General features: G+C 39.7%; 1 non-coding gene across 1 annotated transcript; it reads right to left on the reverse strand.

Annotated features, from left to right (window-relative positions):
* Nucleotides 1-2,808: 2,808 nt before the first annotated feature.
* On the reverse strand, nucleotides 2,809-2,915 carry LOC127133546 (small nucleolar RNA R71). Its single transcript, XR_007807507.1, has one exon. It is a non-coding gene; the product is annotated as a small nucleolar RNA R71 (small nucleolar RNA).
* Nucleotides 2,916-18,972: the final 16,057 nt, after the last annotated feature.

An 18,972-nucleotide genomic window follows, 5' to 3' on the forward strand; every position in this document is an offset into this window, starting at 1 on the left:
ATGGTGATATATCCTTCGGTTCCGTTTTTTTCGGAATTCCCGAGTTGGATTTATGGTTACTCAGTCCCTCAGATGGTTGTGATCAGTTTAGAGACCGGAATCTAGTACAGTTGATGTTCAGATGACTTGGAGGATGGCACTGTGCACACATTCATGCATCTGCATCATTCACATTTTGCATTTAACAGCATCTAACTCATGTTTATCCATATGCAGGGGACATTCTTGATTGAGATCTTGGTTGAGAGACATTCTTGTTCCAGATATGAGGACCGGTCTAAAGGCTGATGTTGTCTACAGTTTCTTTGATCCAGAGATTGACGTGCTGAAAGATATGATAGCATTGATTACGCCTGACCATGTGGGGATGTTCCGTGAGACTGATAACATGAAATAATATCACATTTTGGACTTGATTTAATTAAATTATAGTGTTATTTGATTCGATTTATTTTATATTATTCGATATTACTTGGTATTCTATTATTATTTATTTCAGGTAGCATAAACTAAAGCATGTGTGAAAAGGAAAGAAAAAGGGTGCAAAAAAGAGGATTCTCTAGGAAAAGCATTTCACTAAAGCCCAGCCCACGCCAACTACAAGGAAAATGGCCTGTGACGACCGCCACACTCATGTGACGAGTGTCACACCCCTCTACTTAGTGTTACGAGCGTAACACATGGTGTGACGGCCGTCACACCCCCACTCCTATTTTTCTGCCTTTGACGCGCGTAACAGAAGCACTTCTCCCCTATTTCTCCGCTTGACTCGTTGACGCGTTAGAAACCATACTGAAGGAACTTTTGGGAAACGGTTACTTTATGGAGGAATATAAATAGACCTCAAGGGATCCAATTGAAGCTCTCCTCTCTCTGCAGTATCTCTCCACGCCGTGCAATATTTTTACAGCAATATATTTTCTTCAGCATTCCATTTCCTTCAGCATTTTATTTTCTTTGTTTTTGCTTTTCTTTTCTTTGCTAGCTTAATTTACTAAGCATTCAATTCATTTTCTCACAATAGTTTCTACACCGAAAACTATTGTGTACTTTTCACTGGATCTAACCTTACGTCGGATCACCGTATTTTTATTTCTTTGTTTTTACCTGTCTGCTCAAGAATTGTGAAGAACAAATCCAACCGACTTGTGGTAGAGTGTTCGAACATCGAAGCTAGGAACAAAACCAAGATTTCTAGTAATTTACCAGGTTCATTAATTAATTGAGTTATTGTTTTAATTTACATATGCTTTGTGCTGCTGTTTATATATATTGTCTGTTTGATATGGCTGTATTTATGCATGATTATTGTTTATGCGTGTTTGCCATGTCCGGCTAATTAATTTAGATATTGGTATGTAAAGTAAGCGGAATAAAGGAATCAAAACTAGTTGGTTTAAATTTGTTTCAAAATTTAGTCACTCTTTTTATGGTCTCAATTTACAGAGTTAATACCAAAGTTTTTGTACGAGAGTAAAAGACATAAAGAAGTTAAAATCAATAGAATGACAGTTTGAGCTTTTAACTGGACATTGTAAATTGAACATTAACTTTAAATCAGGGCGAAGGCAATTTTTAAAGTTAATTAAATCCTAATCATTTTCAAAAATTATTTTTAAAGGTTAAATGTGAGGACGAGAGTTAAGCATTTAAGTTTAATCATATAGTCTAAGTCAACAGAGCGAGAGTTTGAGACGAGGGCGTTTAAACGGTTAGTATTTTCTTAAAAAGAGTTTCTATAGATTCTATTGTTTTCAAAAAGGGATTTTAGATTTAACTAAATAGTGAGAGCGTACGTTAATATAAAGTCATAGTCTGATTTAACAGAGCGAGAGTTTGAGAAAAGACTTTTAATTAATAGTGTCTACTGAAAAGACTTATTTTAAAACTAAGAAACCAACGAAGATTTGATTCCCTAATTAAGACGAACTACATACCGATATCCGCGTTATTTGATATTTAATCTAGATCCAATTTTAGTTTTACTTTTCCCCCTAATCATCAAAGGATCATCCGCCTTAGCTTTACGAAGTAACCTTAGAAAAACGGTATATCGATTCATTAAGTCCCTGTGGGATCGATATCTTTTAAAACTACGCGATTAGACTGTGCACTTGCAGTTAATACCCCAATAGACTTATAAAGTCGCGATCAAGTTTTTGGCGCCGTTGCCGGGGACTTTTATTTAGTCGATATCGTAACTCTTCTGTTACGCTGTAGAGATTAAGGCAATTTTTATTTTTCCCTTGTCTTTCGTTGATTTGTATGCCACACACTCGCTCACAAGGTGAACCGTACTACTTACGAATCAACGATGTTGAACGATATCTCCGAGTCTTACGATGAATTCGGGAGTATCGTGCTGCAAAAAATCTTCCTCCAATCGAAATTCCTGATCTCAAAAATCTCCTTCCTTCGCCGATACCCGAGATGGCAGAACCAGCTCGTGCTCTTCGAGATTACGCTGCTCCATCGCAAGATGAGCCGCATTCGAGTATTGCTCCACCCGCAATCGAAGCAAACAACTTCGAACTTAAACCTTCGTTCTTGCAGGCAGTGCAACAGAACCAATTTTCTGGAAATCCTACCGAGGATCCAAACCTTCATTTATCCGTATTTGTCCAATACGCTGATATTGTTACAGCTAATGGTGTCACTTCAGAGGCAATTCGACTTCGTCTCTTTCCTTTCTCGTTAAGAGATAAAGCTAGAAGACGGCTTCAGTCTCTTCCCTCCAACTCAGTCACCACATGGAATGAGTTGAAGAAAGTCTTTCTTGCCCGATATTTTCCTCCAAGCAAAACAGCTATGTTAAGAGCCCAGATAAATGGATTTAAGCAGAAAGATAACGAGTCTCTTTTCGAAGCATGGGAAAGATACAAAGACATGATGAGACTTTGTCCACACCATGGTTTAGAGGACTGGTTAGTAATTCATACCTTCTATAATGGTCTCTTGTACAACACAAGGTTAACAATAGACGTCGCCGCCGGTGGTGCGCTTATGGATAAACCTTACGCTGACGCTTATCAACTTATCAAAAGCATGGCCCAAAACCATTATCAGTGGGGAAGCGACCGAACAATGGTAGAAAAGCCTCAGACGAAAGGGGGCATGTACGAGATAAGTAGCCTTGATCATGTTAATGCAAAAGTGGATGCTCTTGCCCAGAAAATTGAAAGTTTAAATGTATCACCTCCAGCCACCGTGGTTGCCGTAACTCAAAATTGTGAAGTCTGTGGAATTCAAGGTCACACGCCTATAGATTGTCAACTCCTAACAGGAATCCAAGTAGAGCAGGTGAACTATGCTCAAGGAAATCCCTACTCGCATACCTATAACTCAAACTGGAAGAACCATCCTAATTTTTCATATAAAAGTAACAACGCTTTATACGCGCCAGGACAAGCTCCCAGTCAAACCCCAACTATACCTCCTGGATATCAAAAGCCGACCCCATCTACACCTAACAATAACGTTCCTAGGAAATCCAATTTGGAAATCATGATGGAGAACTTCATAGCTTCTCAACAGCAAACTAATAAAGAATTCTTAAACCAGAATGTACACACTAGCGAACAAATTAAACAACTAGCAAGTAAAGTAGATGCCCTGGCTACCCATAACAAAATGCTGGAAACACAAATCTCGCAAGTAGCTCAACAACAAGCACCTACTGCTGCCCCAACTGGTACATTTCCTGGACAGCCCCAACCTAATCCGAAAGGCCACGCTCATGCAATTATACTAAGAAGTGGAACAGAGGTAGAAGGACCGTCTGACCCAAGGATTGAGAACCAAAACTCTAAAAAGTCAACTGAGGAAGAAGGTAGACCTAAGGAAAAGGAAGAGTGTAATAAAGGAACCGTAGAAAACAAAGAACCTTATGCACCTCCGCCGCCTTACAAACCACCTATCCCTTATCCTCAAAGGCTAATTAAAACCAAAGACGCGGGCCAATTTAAAAAATTTGTTGACCTACTAAAACAATTAAACGTCACCATTCCTTTTACAGAAGCTATTACACAGATGCCTTCATATGCTAAGTTCTTAAAAGAAATTTTATCTAATAAAAGGAAACTTGAAGACAGCGAAACCGTTACACTCACTGCTGAGTGTAGCGCAATAATCCAAAATATGCCTCCTAAACTTAAAGATCCTGGTAGTTTTTCTATACCCTGACATATAGGAAAATTTGTCATAGATAAAGCTTTATGCGATTTAGGAGCCGGTATCAGTGTTATGCCCTTGTCCATATGCAAGAAACTTGAAATGGGAGAATTAAGACCAACTAAAATGTCTGTGCAATTAGCAGATCGTTCCGTTAGATATCCCGTAGGAATTCTTGAAAACGTTCCCGTGCGCATAGGTCAATTCTACATTCCCACCGATTTTATAATTATGGACATAAGAGAAGATGAAGTTACCCCCATTATATTGGGAAGACCCTTCTTAGCAACCGCCGGTGCTATCATAGACGTAAAACGAGGACGACTCACTTTCGAAGTAGGAGAAGAGAAAATTGAGTTCATTCTTTCCAAATTTTTGAAAGCACCTGCAATAGAAGACACATGTTACTTCATGGATATCATCGATGAATGCATAAAAGAAACAAAATTAGAAAATGACGAATTGTCCGACTATCGTGTAGAAGACAGACTGAACCAATGTTTAGCAATAACATCAGATCCTACGCAATGCCTTAAGAAACCAACCCTCGACCTGAAAACACTTCCCAAAAATCTGAGATATGAATTCCTAGACTTAGAACTTGAACGACCAGTGATAGTCAATGCAGACCTAGGAAAACTTGAAACCGAAAAACTCCTACATATCTTAAGAAAATATCCAACCGCACTAGGATACAACATCACCGATCTTAAAGGGATAAGTCCTTCTATTTGTATGCACCGCATCATGCTAGAAAAAGACTGTAAAACCTCTAGGGAACATCAGAGGAGACTAAACCCGATCCTGAGTGAGGTAGTGAAGAAGGAAGTAATGAAGTTATTATAGGCAGGTATCATATATCCTATATCCGATAGCAAATGGGTTAGTCCTGTACACGTAGTACCAAAGAAAGGAGGTATAACAGTGATCGAAAATGAAAAAGGAGAAACTATAACCAAACAAATTGAATCGGGATGGAGAATGTGCATTGACTATAGGAAGCTAAACAAAGCAACCCGAAAAGATCATTTTCCTTTACCATTCATAGACCAGATGTTAGAACGACTAGCCAAGCATTCTCATTTCTGCTATCTAGACGGTTACTCAGGCTTCTTTCAAATACCAATTCATCCTGACGACCAAGAAAAGACAATGTTCACATGTCCTTTTGGTACCTTCGCTTATCGACGAATGTCGTTTGGCTTGTGCAATGCTCCTGCAAGCTTCCAAAGGTGCATGATGGAAATATTCGCCGATTTTCTCGAAAACATCATGTAAGTCTTTATGGATGACTTTTCCGTATGCGGACAAAGTTTCGAAGAATGTCTTGAAAACCTAGAAAGAGTCCTAGAACGATGTGTAAAAGTGAACCTAGTACTTAATTGGGAAAAATGTCATTTTATGGTGCAAGAAGGAATTGTTTTAGGACACATCATATCAAATAGAGGAATTGAAGTAGACAAAGCAAAAATAGAAGTAATCGAAAACCTTCAACCTTCGAAAACTGTGAGAGAAATACGAAGCTTCTTAGGACATGCCGGTTTTTACCGACGATTCATTAAAGATTTCTCTAAAATAACTAAACCTTTAACCGCATTATTAATGAAAGATGCTGAATTCATCTTCGACAATAAATGTTTAGAAGCATTTCAAACACTTAAACAAGCATTGATCTCCGCGCCCATAATGCAGACCCCAGATTGGAATGAACCATTCGAAATAATGTGTGACGCAAGTGACTACGCCGTAGGCGCTGTTCTAGGACAACGAAAGGATAAAAAAATTCACGTCATATATTATGCGAGTAGAACTCTAGATGAAGCACAAATGAATTACGCCACGACCGAGAAAGAACTTTTAGCAGTAGTATTTGCACTAGATAAATTTCGTTCCTACTTGGTCGGAGCTAAAACAATCGTTTACACTGATCACGCTGCCATTAAGTACCTCTTAACAAAAAAGGATGCTAAACCTAGACTCCTAAGGTGGATCTTGTTGCTACAAGAATTTGATTTGGAAATCAAAGATAAAAAAGGAACTGAAAACGTAGTAGCAGATCACCTCTCTAGACTTGAAAACCTGGAATCGGAAAGAACATCGATCAACGATGATTTCTCGTACGATAAACTTATAGCTAATTTGGAAGAAAATAGAGTTGATGAACAGGTAGAGACCACCTTGGCTGTATACGTTACACCATGGTACACCGATTTTGTCAATTATTTAGCCGCCGGAGTGGTTCCACTTGATTTATCCTATCAACAAAAGAAACGATTCTTCCATGATATAAAACATTATTACTGGGATGACCCTTTACTTTTCAAAAGAGGCCCCAATGGTATTTTCCGTCGTTGTATACCTAAAGAAGAGGTAGAAATTATAATCCAACATTGTCATTCCGCTCCTTATGGTGGACACGCAAGTACATCCAAAACCTGCTCCAAAATCCTACAAGCCGATCTTTATTGGCCAAACATATGAAAGGATGTGCATGCTGCTGTCAAGAAATGCGATAGGTGTCAACGCACAGGAAACATATCTAGACGTGACGAGATGCCACAAAAAGGCATTTTGGAAGTAGAAATTTTCGATGTGTGGGGAATAGATTTCATGGGACCTTTTCCACCTTCTTTCGGTAATAAGTACATACTCGTAGCGGTTGACTACGTATCAAAATGGATTGAGGCTATAGCTTCTCCAACAAACGACACACGAGTAGTAATTAAACTCTTTAAGAATATAATCTTTCCAAGATTTGGTGTCCCAAGAATAGTAGTCAGTGACGGTGGATCGCATTTCATATATAAGATACTCGAAAAATTATTGTTTAAGTATGGTGTAAAACATCGAGTAGCAACACCTTACCATCCCCAAACTAGTGGACAAGTGGAAGTGTCTAATAGAGAAATCAAACAAATATTGGAAAAAACAGTCGCTACATCAAGGAAAGACTGGTCATCAAAATTACCCGAAGCTTTATGGGCATACCGAACCGCTTACAAAACTCCCATAGGAACAACCCCATTTAAGCTTATTTACGGTAAATCTTGCCACCTCCCGGTAGAGTTAGAACATAAGGCCTATTGGGCTATTAAAATTTTAAATTTAAACTATAAGGCCGCCGGTGAAAAGCGAATTCTTGATATAAACGAATTAGAGGAACTTAGACAAGACGCATACGAAAATGCCAGAATCTACAAGGAAAGAAGGAAAAAATGGCATGATAAACGCATATCAAGAAAAACTTTCAAACAAGGCGATGTAGTCCTTTTGTTCAACTTTAGACTTAAGTTATTCCCAGGAAAGCTACGCTCTAGATGGTCAGGCCCTTTCCAAGTCACTAATGTCTTTCCCACTGGAGCTGTAGAAATAAAAGGAAAATCTATTGAATCATTTATCGTAAACGGGAAGCGTCTAAAACATTATCACTATGATGAAAACAATGAAGACTCGCAAGTCCTGCACTTAGACGTATTGTCTCCAAAATTAATAGATTAACATTTAATAGTTTTATGTCGAGCTTGCGACATTAAACAAAGCAATTCGTGGGAGACAACCCACAAATTTTTATTTATTTTCCTTGATTGTTCTTTTTGATTTTATTCAGTTTTCATTCTTCATATTCTTTATTTTAATTAAATTTTTCTTCTTTTCTTCTTTCGGCATCTGGCCAAATCTTGACTAAATTCTTGTTTTTCTTTTCTTTAGCTAACACTAACCTGATGGGACATATTGATCGCATGGGTATCAAATTCAGAGGGAGAGCTCAGAGACAAAAATTTGAAGAACTATCTGAGAGAGAGATGCACCCAAGTTTTTATGTTGATGATGGTGCAATGACTGTTCTTGGGCTAAGAGATAGTGTCATATATCTGCTGAGTCAAATAGGGTGGGAAACCACTCCTATTCGAAGATAATTTGTTACTTACCGGAGGCTAACTCTAGAATTCCTTAGCTCCCTGATCTATTTACCAAACCATGGAAAAGGAATAAACCGAGGTTTCATTCAGTTCAGGATGTTCAATATGGAGTATCAGTATAACATTCAAGAATTTACTAACCTTTTAGGGTTCCCTACTTCTTTTGATACATTCACCATGAGCCAAGAAGACCTTTTTGAATATAGAGGCTTGAGCATTTTTGGGGAAGTTTGACAGGAAATGACAACCCCGAGGAACATGAGTTTCTTTCTGGAAACATACATAACCCGACTTTTCGTTATTTTCACAAGATCCTAGCACAGACTCTTTTTGGGAAGAGATCAAACATTACCACAGTATCACGTGATGAACTCTTCATAATATTTTGTGCTTCCCAGAACCGTCCAGTGAATGGTGCCACTTATATGTTGGCGAATTTTGACCTCCTTATTCAAGATGACCGTGCACCGATCCAAATAGGAGGATTGATAACTATGATTGCTAATGCTATTGGATTGCGCCAACCCATGCTTGACTTGAACCCTTTTTGCGGCATTGAGCCTATGAATATACTTTTCCTCTTCAACACTATGTTTATAGGAAATCTTGGACCCGAAGAGTTTGAACTATTAATTAATAACCAAGCTTTTTACCTATTCACCATGCCTAGCCCGATGACTAGTGTCCATAACCGAAATAATTGGCTTTACAACCTGGATGGAATACCTTCTCCTGTTAGATCTGTTGAAACCATCCAAGATTATGAGATTCTTGGCAACCAGATTCCTTATGCTGAGTTTGATCCGCAAACACCAACTGGTTACCATGATGCTGCCTCTCCACCTCATCATATCCCGTCTGCAGAATCAGCAATACCTGATCTTAGACATCATATGCCCGGAACTGATTATAATACCGTTATTCAAGCCTTGATGTCAGAACAAGATGCCATCAGAGAAGAGTTAGATAAGATGGGACATGAATTTCTGGAATACATGAGTGGAATGACAAATCAATTCCACGAGTTGCTACACCGTGTCAACTCCTTCGCTCCTCCGGCCAGAGATTCTACAAGTGGCTAGAAGAATTGGAGTTAATTAGTTTTAGTCATAGGAAATTTATAGTTTCGTTTAACATTGCTTTTAACCTTAGGATTTATTTTTCGCATGTTTTATTTTGTTTTCAAATATTACATTATGTTTATTTTATTGAAGCTATTGGCATTATTGGTTAAATTTTATTTTATTTTGATTTATGCAATATCTACAATTACCAATAATGATATTTACTATATGCTACTACTTACATAGCTTATTAGAGAAAAATATATATACACTATGGTGTAGAAGAATAGCATACATGGCAATTCAAAAATATATAACAGTAGCAAACATAATAAACAAAAAAATAAAAATAAAAATAACAAAAGTTATTGAGCTTCTACGCATGCCATGTCACGAGCGTAGTGACCGTTGCAACCCCACCATGTGACGAGCGTCACACAAGCTGTCACGGTCGCCACGCAACCTTCCCTGTAGGAGACCAAGTCCACCCAAGAATCCCTCCAAACTCACAGTGGCACATAAACGCATTCGACCTCTTTGGAAAAATATCCGGTGTGGAAACCACTAATTGGGATGCACTACTTGCTTCGCACATACACAACCCCACTATCCGGTATTTTATCCGTATCCTGCAAAACACCATTTTTGGAAGACCCAACAACAGTAAAGTCAACGCGAAGGAATTATTCTTCCTCCACTGCATCTTTTCTATCGACACAAAGGTAAACGCCGCCTCTTTCTTACTTCACCATATTCGTTCACTTTGTGCTCAAGGCCGTCAACCTTTTGTGATTGAAGGATTAATAACCACCATCGCACTCGGCTTAAATCTAGGGGACCGACTTCAAAATTTGCAATCTCTGCCACCCCTATTTATGGATATAAGCTATTGTCGCTCCAGCCGCTTAATCAAAAATAGGGTAGGCGGAAGGTATTATCTTATGGTGAATAACCAAGAAGTCCCAAGCGTTGTTTTGCCCAACATTGCCCTCACAGATGTCACCAACCCCAACCGATTCATCTATGATCGGAATGCTCCCGAACCCACCGAGCCTACACAAGCAAACCCGCCCCAAGACAAGTTTGAGGAAATGGAGCAGGGTGATCAAGGTCCTGAACAACAGTCAGCCCCACATAATCCTTCCGATAATGTGACTGGTCCATCCTCCCGACGTCGTCGAAGAAGAAGGCCTGCAACAAATGATGACATCATGGATGCTATTGAACATCAGGCCCAACGACTTGATGCCATGCATGCGCAGAATAACGAAGTAATGCAACTGATGCGCCAGATGCAACAACAACAAGAGGAGAGGAATGCAATAACCGATCAGCGGTTCACTGACTTGCTTAACAGGTTTGATGACTTGGAAGTACGCCAACGATCACCGGGGCCAAGAACAAGAGGACGCAGGCAGAATTGAGTTTGGGTTCCTTTTTCTTTTCCTTTTCTTTCATTTTTTTGAAACATTGGGGACAATGTTTCATTTAAGTGTAGGGGGGAAAACTTTGTTTCAGCTATATTTATTTTTCTTTCAATATTTCCCTTTCAAGTATGTTATTTCCCTTTCATATAATATATATATATACACACACACACACACACACACACACACACACACACACACACACACACACACATATATATATATATATATATATATATATATATATATATATATATATATATATATATATATATATATATATATATATATATATATATATATATATATATATATATATATATATATATATATATATATATATATATATATAAAATTTATTTTAAGTCAAGTCCCTAGTGTGAAAAGTTTTTATTATCTATTCCCCTCAATTTTCTTGAGCCATAACAAAAATTTAACACACTCGATAAGTATAAAGGTTGCTTATTTTATAAAACTTGAGTGAAATCAAGACAAAAATTATTACCGCCCCAACGCTCTAAAAACCTCAACATGTTAGATCAGGATAAATACCTATTATACCAATTCCTTGCACTTTTAGTTTTATAGTAACCCCGAGTAGTTTATAAGAGAAGTCGGCACCCTCTTAATAGCTAACTACGTGGAGAGTCGATGAATATAAGTGAATGATTCCCAAAACAACATATTAAAAATCAGGAAATGCACTAATTAAGTTAGGTGATCCTTACCCGATCATTTAATCCAAAGGTTGCGGACCCTACAAAAAAAACATAGTATGAACGATTCATTGTGAGTTGATTCAGCGGATTCTGGTGCTGAACTTGGTAGGACGGACTACGGTCCGATCCCCCGCAATTTGCAATGGACTAAATAACGAAGTTATCCAACATATGTACCAGAACTTCTAGCTAAAAGGGGATCATAATCGCTAACCGGTTACTCCACTATGTGCGCGAAAAGATAAAGGGCTTAATGTGATTTCGCTAGAATGAAAACGGGTGAAATAAGAGTAAAAGAACTAGGCTAGCTATAATAGCACGACTCGAACTGGTTTGCATAAGGTGGAGTTATCTGATGTTGTGACGGTAGTTGTTGATGTTAAGACTAAACTCAGGTTATTCCTAAACGAGATTTACTTGCAACCTAGTATGAATTGATGTGTGTTTGGAAATTTCATCTGGCTAATATTTTAAATCAATCTCTACATTGTATCTTGCTTGAGGACAAGCAAAAGTCTAAGTATGGGGGAGTTTGATAACATGAAATAATATCACATTTTTGGACTTGATTTAATTAAATTATAGTGTTATTTGATTCGATTTATTTTATATTATTCGATATTACTTGGTATTCTATTATTATTTATTTCAGGTAGCATAAACTGAAGCATGTGTGAAAAGGAAAGAAAAGGGGTGCAAAAAAGAGGATTCTCTAGGAAAAGAATTTCACTAAAGCCCAGCCCACGCCAACTACAAGGAAAATGGCCTGTGACGACCGCCACACTCATGTGACGAGCGTCACGCCCCTCTACTTAGTGTTACGAGCGTAACACATGGTGTGACGGACGTCAAACCCCCCACTCCTATTTTTCTGCCTTTGACGCGCGTAACAGAAGCACTTCTCCCCTATTTCTCCGCTTGACTCGTTGACGCGTTAGAAACCATACTGAAGGAACTTTTGGGAAACGGTTACTTTATGGAGGAATATAAATAGACCTCAAGGGATCCAATTGAAGCTCTCCTCTCTCTGCCGTATCTCTCCAAGCCGTGCAATATTTTTACAGCAATATATTTTCTTCAGCATTCCATTTCCTTCAGCATTTTATTTTCTTTGTTTTTGCTTTTCTTTTCTTTGCTAGCTTAATTTACTAAGCATTCAATTCATTTTCTCACAATAGTTTCTACACCGAAAACTATTGTGTACTTTTCACTGGATCTAACCTTACGTCGGATCACCGTATTTTTATTTCTTTGTTTTTACCTGTCTGCTCAAGAATTGTGAAGAACAAATCCAACCGACTTGTGGTAGAGTGTTCGAACATCGAAGCTAGGAACAAAACCAAGATTTCTAGTAATTTACCAGGTTCATTAATTAATTGAGTTATTGTTTTAATTTACATATGCTCTGTGCTGCTGTTTATATATATTGTCTGTTTGATATGGCTGTATTTATGCATGATTATTGTTTATGCGTGTTTGCCATGTCCGGCTAATTAATTTAGATATTGGTATGTAAAGTAAGCGGAATAAAGGAATCAAAACTAGTTGGTTTAAATTTGTTTCAAAATTTAGTCACTCTTTTTATGGTCTCAATTTACAGAGTTAATACCAAAGTTTTTGTACGAGAGTAAAAGACATAAAGAAGTTAAAATCAATAGAACGACAATTTGAGCTTTTAACTGGACATTGTAAATTGAACATTAACTTTAAATCAGGGCGAAGGCAATTTTTAAAGTTAATTAAATCCTAATCATTTTCAAAAATTATTTTTAAAGGTTAAATGTGAGGACGAGAGTTAAGCATTTAAGTTTAATCATATAGTCTAAGTCAACAGAGCGAGAGTTTGAGACGAGGGCGTTTAAACGGTTAGTATTTTCTTAAAAAGAGTTTCTATAGATTCTATTGTTTTCAAAAAGGGATTTTAGATTTAACTAAATAGTGAGAGCGTACGTTAATATAAAGTCATAGTCTGATTTAACAGAGCGAGAGTTTGAGAAAAGACTTTTAATTAATAGTGTCTACTGAAAAGACTTATTTTAAAACTAAGAAACCAACGAAGATTTGATTCCCTAATTAAGACGAACTACATACCGATATCCGCGTTATTTGATATTTAATCTAGATCCAATTTTAGTTTTACTTTTCCCCCTAATCATCAAAGGATCATCCGCCTTAGCTTTACGAAGTAACCTTAGAAAAACGGTATATCGATTCATTAAGTCCCTGTGGGATCGATATCTTTTAAAACTACGCGATTAGACTGTGTACTTGCAGTTAATACCCCAATAGACTTATAAAGTCGCGATCAGAGACTTATGGTGGTATTCTGAAGATGGTTTTCAGGCTTACAGATGGGGATAAGAGTGCCATCCATACTCTTCTCCAGTTTTATGATCCTGGTTTGAGATGCTTTGTCTTCCCGGATTACTTGTTGGGACCCTTGATGGAGGACTATGTTGGTATCCTTGGTATTCAGATCAGAAACCAGATTCCTTTCTATGTCACTAAGGAAGAACCTGATGTTGGTGAGATCTCTCGTGCTCCTTATTTGAGCCCCGAAGTGACTAAGGGAGGTTTGAAGGAGAAGGGAAAGTTGCTCGGTTTTCATCTGAGTTTCTTGGAGGCTAAAGCCAAGGAGTATGTTGTTTTGGGTGATTGGAAGGTTGTCTGTGCTCTGCTTGCTGTGAGCATTTATGGAATCATCTTGTTCCCTAATCAGAAGAACTTTGTGGATATTAATGCCATCCGGGTGTTTGCTCAGAGGAATCCCATTCCCACCTTGGTTGGGGATGTCTATTACTCGGTCCATAATCGGAACGAGAAGCGGCGTGGGGGATTGGTTAGATGTTGTGCTCAACTGTTGTACAAATGGTTCATGGGATATTTGCCTTCCAGAGGTGCTTTTGTCTTTCTTTATCATACTGTCAAGTGGGCAATCAAGTTGATGGGTTTGCGAGCCAAGGACATAGCTTGGACTCACAATGGTGTGGCTGGACGAGATTCCAGTTGCAGTTGCGGGAGTTTTCCCAATGTGCCTCTTATAGGAGTTCAAGGTTGTATTAATTATAACCCGGTGCTTCTCAAGATACAAATGGGGTTTGCTATGGAAGTTCCTCCTCTCGAGTGTGAGATTCAGGAGTCTTTCTACTTCCCGGTTGAGGGTAATCAGACATTGTTGAGGCAAGTATCTGGGGCATGGCGCCACATTTAGAGGAAGGGCAAGGTTCCTTTTGGTAGGGTTAATAGTAGGTCTTTTCCTCCATTCGATGATTGGCTCAGAAAGAGGGTTGAGCTCACGCATCTACCATTTCCTGTGGGTGATCCTTGGTATCCGTTGATTGAGGAATCCCGTTCTTCTGTCAGTATGGAAGAGTTCCTTGAGATGAAGAGGGAAAGAGATCAACTGCAAGCAGAGAAGACTGAGTTGGAAATGAGTGTTGCTAGAATTCAAATGGCTAATCAGGAAGTCAAGGGGAAAGCAGAAGACCAGGCTAAGAGACATGCTCTGGAGGTGAAGCGCTTTGAGATAGACACCGCCTATTACTGCAAGGTTAGCCAAGCTTTAGAATCATCCACGAAGGAGCACAACCGCACAAGGAGAAGTTGGCTAGAGCGTTGAAAGTCCTTGAAGATGAAAAGAAGAGACAAATCCTTGTGAAGACTCAGAGGGAAGCTGGAGCTAAATTCCTTACCGCCGAGTGGGAAGCAAAGCTGAAGGTTAAGGGAGAAGAGCAAGTGAAGATTGTGGCCGAGAGAGATCATTATCTTGCTGAGAGGGACCATTATTTCCGACAGATGAAGATTCATCAGAAAGAGGTGGGAAGACTTCGGCAGGAGAACACTGAGCTCAGGTTCGCTGTGAAGTTTACCAAGATGGTTGATGATGCAGAGCCTTCTGTGGGACCTTCTTCAGTTTAGACTTTTGTCGCAGTTATTATCATGTGTTGGATTACCGTCAGGCATGTTGACGGAATTCACTTGCTTGTATTTCTTTCTGATTCTGGAGGATTGAAAAATTGATTGGTACCAAGCTTGATGTATGACTCTTGCACGTGTTGTGCACTTTTGCTATACAGTGGTTATTATCAGTTGATGATTGATCTTCAAGCTTTATTTGCTTTTCTGTGCGCACTCACATAACACACACATGGTCAGGTGATATCTTTGCTAAATCATAACTCTCTGATCTGTATGGTGAAACCAAATGATTGATGATAGAATGTTGTTGTCGGATTATTGTCTGTCTCGATGAAACCAGGATCAGAAGACAAAGTGTTCCTCATATGGATAGACATTGCATTCATGCATGAATCATAATAACTTATCTTCTATTTTGCAGGTGTCGATTTCTAACGTGTTTGAATGTTTCAGGAATCATTGCTCGCGCACGTAGAATCATTCCTTTGCACGTAGCTCGTCCGCACAGATACCCTACCAGATGCAACAAATCCAAATTGATGGATCTACCCAACGCATACATTCTCGAGCTGAAAGAGAAGATGGGAGAGCTGATCAACGTCATGCAAGGGTTCGCCTTGGGGCAGAAGGCACTTGTTGAGAAGGTGGAAAAACTTGAGCGGGCTTCGGCTACCAATAGTGGCAATAATCTAGAGGGTGTTTCCAACAATGGTCTTGGTGGCTCTAGGGATGGTGGTGATCCCAGAAGAAAGGCAACTACTACTGGTGTAGTGATCAACAATGGTGGAGGTTTTGGTTTCGCTGCGGGCGGTGGGTCAGGTCCTCTGAAAGATAATCAGTTTCCTCCTTTCTTTGGGGCCATGGAGGATAAAGAAGAAGATCAGTTCTCTATGCTGAACGAGCAGTTTGGTCAGTACGGTGTTCAACCGCCAAACAAAGAAATTCAGGAACTGGCAGAGAAGATCAGTGCTCTGGAAAGCCATACCTCTCCTGGGGCTATCAATATGACAAACATGGGGCTGGTTGAGGGGATTGTGATCCCGCAAAAGTTTAAAGTGCCCACGTTTGATAAGTATAATGGGAGTTATTTCCCGGAAACTCATCTCCAGGACTTTGTCCGGAAAATATTTGCCTATACCATGGATCAGAAGCTATGGATGTACTTCTTCTAGGACAGCTTGTCTGGTGGGTCTCTGGAGTGGTATACCAAGTTGAGATCATCGGATATCAAGAGCTGGCAGGATTTGGGAGATGCTTTCTTTAAACAGTACCAATTCAATGCTGACATGGCTCCTAATCGTACCCAATTGCAGGGTATGTCTCAGAAGCCAAATGAAGGGTTTAAAGAGTATGCACAGAGGTGGAGGGAGTTGGCTTCCAGAGTTCAACCTCCGTTGGTGGATAGGGAAATGTCTGATCTGTTCATGGGTACCCTGTAGGGGACTTTTGCTTAGAGAATGGTGGGTTGTCCCGTCACTGGTTTTGCAGATATCGTAGTGGCTGGAGAAAGAATTGAAAGCTGGCTGAAAATGGGGAAGATACAGGGTAATGCTTCGTCGTCTGGGTCGAAGAAGCCATTCGGAAACGGTCAGCGTAAGAAGGAGGGTGACACGAGTGCTGTGTATTCCCAAAGAGGACATGGTAGGGATCGTTACTACCAGCATTCTGCTGCAGTAAAAATTCTTGCTGATAATCAACCCGCACAGCCGCAACAGCAACAGCAATGACAGCCGTTTCAGCAGAGAACACAACAGGCCGGGTATCAAGTGAGAGGAAGGATGACTGATCGTCAGTTTATTAGGCCGCCTGTGACATATGCTTTTCTGTTTAAGAAGCTGATGGATCTGGGGTTGGTTCAGCCGAGGACGTTGGCTCCGGTGAGACCAAATCAGAGGCCTGCAAGCTATGATGAGAACGCCAAGTGCGAATTCCATTCTGGTGCTCCCGGGCATAACATTGAGGGTTGTAAGGCCTTTAAACATGTTCTTCAGGATTTGGTAGACTCCAAGTCCATCAATTTCACACCATCGTCGAATGTTAATGCTAATGCCATGCCGACGCATGGTCAGATGACTGTGAATGTAATTGCTAAGGATCTAGATCGCGTCTGTGCGGTGGGTGAAGAGATTGACAGTGACTGCGAGCTGGACTCATGGATAAAACCGTGCGTACCAGGGATGGAGGTCCAGAACTGGAAGGCCGAAAAGATCATCACTGTCACTCTACGTGAAGAGTAATATTTCTGTTTTTCAATTCTGTCTGCATGAAAACCATGCGTTTTGCCCGAAACGTAATGGTTCATTGTAAGGGCCACCTCATGTGTTTCATTTGGCAATATTTGCATCATCAATAAAAGGATGTTTTTCACATTAAAAGCGGTGTTCCCTGTTTTTCATTTATTTTTGCAGTTTAATAAGATAAATAAAAATGGCAATGTTTGTTTTCATTTTCCTTCTTTATTTGTCGCATCCCGACTCTAAAGCAATGCATGAATCAACATTCATGCAGGTGCGATCATTCTCCGGATCTCATTGATAACAATCCTATTACACCCTCATATGACTTCGACAATCCGATCTATCATGCCGAAGAAGAAGGAGAAAAAGATTGTGAATTGCCGGAGGAATTAGCCAGGTTGTTACAACAAGAGGAGAAGGGGATTCAACCGCACGAGGAGCGAGTCGAGATTGTGAATCTAGGTACCGAGGAGGTCAGAAAGGAAGTGAAAGTCGGGGCCGCTTTGGAGGTGAATGTCAAGAGCAGAATGCTAGCACTGTTGAAAGAGTATGTTGATATCTTCGCCTGGTCCTATCAGGATATGCTAGGGTTAGACACCGATATCGTTGTACACAAGTTGCCATTGAGAGCAGATTGTCCTCCAGTGAAGCAGAAGTTGCGCAGAACTCGACCCGAGATGGCCATGAAAATTAAGGAGGAGGTGCAGAAGCAGTTGGATGTTGGTTTCCTAGCTGTCACTAACTATCCGCCTTGGGTCGCAAATATTGTGCCGGTGCCGAAGAAGGATGGAAAGGTGAGGATGTGTGTGGACTACCGGGATTTGAACAGAGCTAGCCCGAAAGATGACTTCCCATTACCTCACATCGATGTGTTGGTAGATAATACAGCTCAATTCTCGGTGTTTTCCTTCATGGATGGATTTTCTGGCTATAATCAAATTAAAATGTCGCCAGATGATATGGAGAAAACAACGTTCATCACACCGTGGGGCACTTTTTGTTATAAGGTGATGCCATTCGGTCTCAAGAACGCCGGTGCCACGTATCAGAGGGCTATGGTGACTTTGTTTCATGATATGATTCATCATGAAATTGAATTCTATGTTGATGACATGATAGCAAAGTCCCAAACAGAAGAGGGGTATTTGGCGGATCTGGCCAAATTGTTTGACCGGTTGAGACAATTCAGATTGAGGTTGAATCCAAATAAGTGCACTTTCGGGGTGCAGTCTGGTAAGTTGCTGGGGTTTATTGTAAGCGAAAGGGGAATCGAGGTTGATCCTGCTAAAGTAAAAGCGATACAAGAAATGCCTGAACCGAGAACAGAGAAGGAGGTTCGTGGTTTCTTAGGTAGATTGAACTACATTTCACGGTTCATATCTCATCTAACAGCCACGTGTGAACCCATATTTAAGTTGTTGAGAAAAGATCAAACGGTCAGGTGGAATAATGATTGCCAAGCGGCATTTGAAAAAGTAAAAGAATATTTGCAGGAGCCTCCGATTCTGATGCCTCCT

This window comes from Lathyrus oleraceus, chromosome 3 (assembly GCF_024323335.1).
Source record: "Lathyrus oleraceus cultivar Zhongwan6 chromosome 3, CAAS_Psat_ZW6_1.0, whole genome shotgun sequence".
In the NCBI taxonomy this organism is placed as follows: Eukaryota; Viridiplantae; Streptophyta; class Magnoliopsida; order Fabales; family Fabaceae; genus Lathyrus; species Lathyrus oleraceus.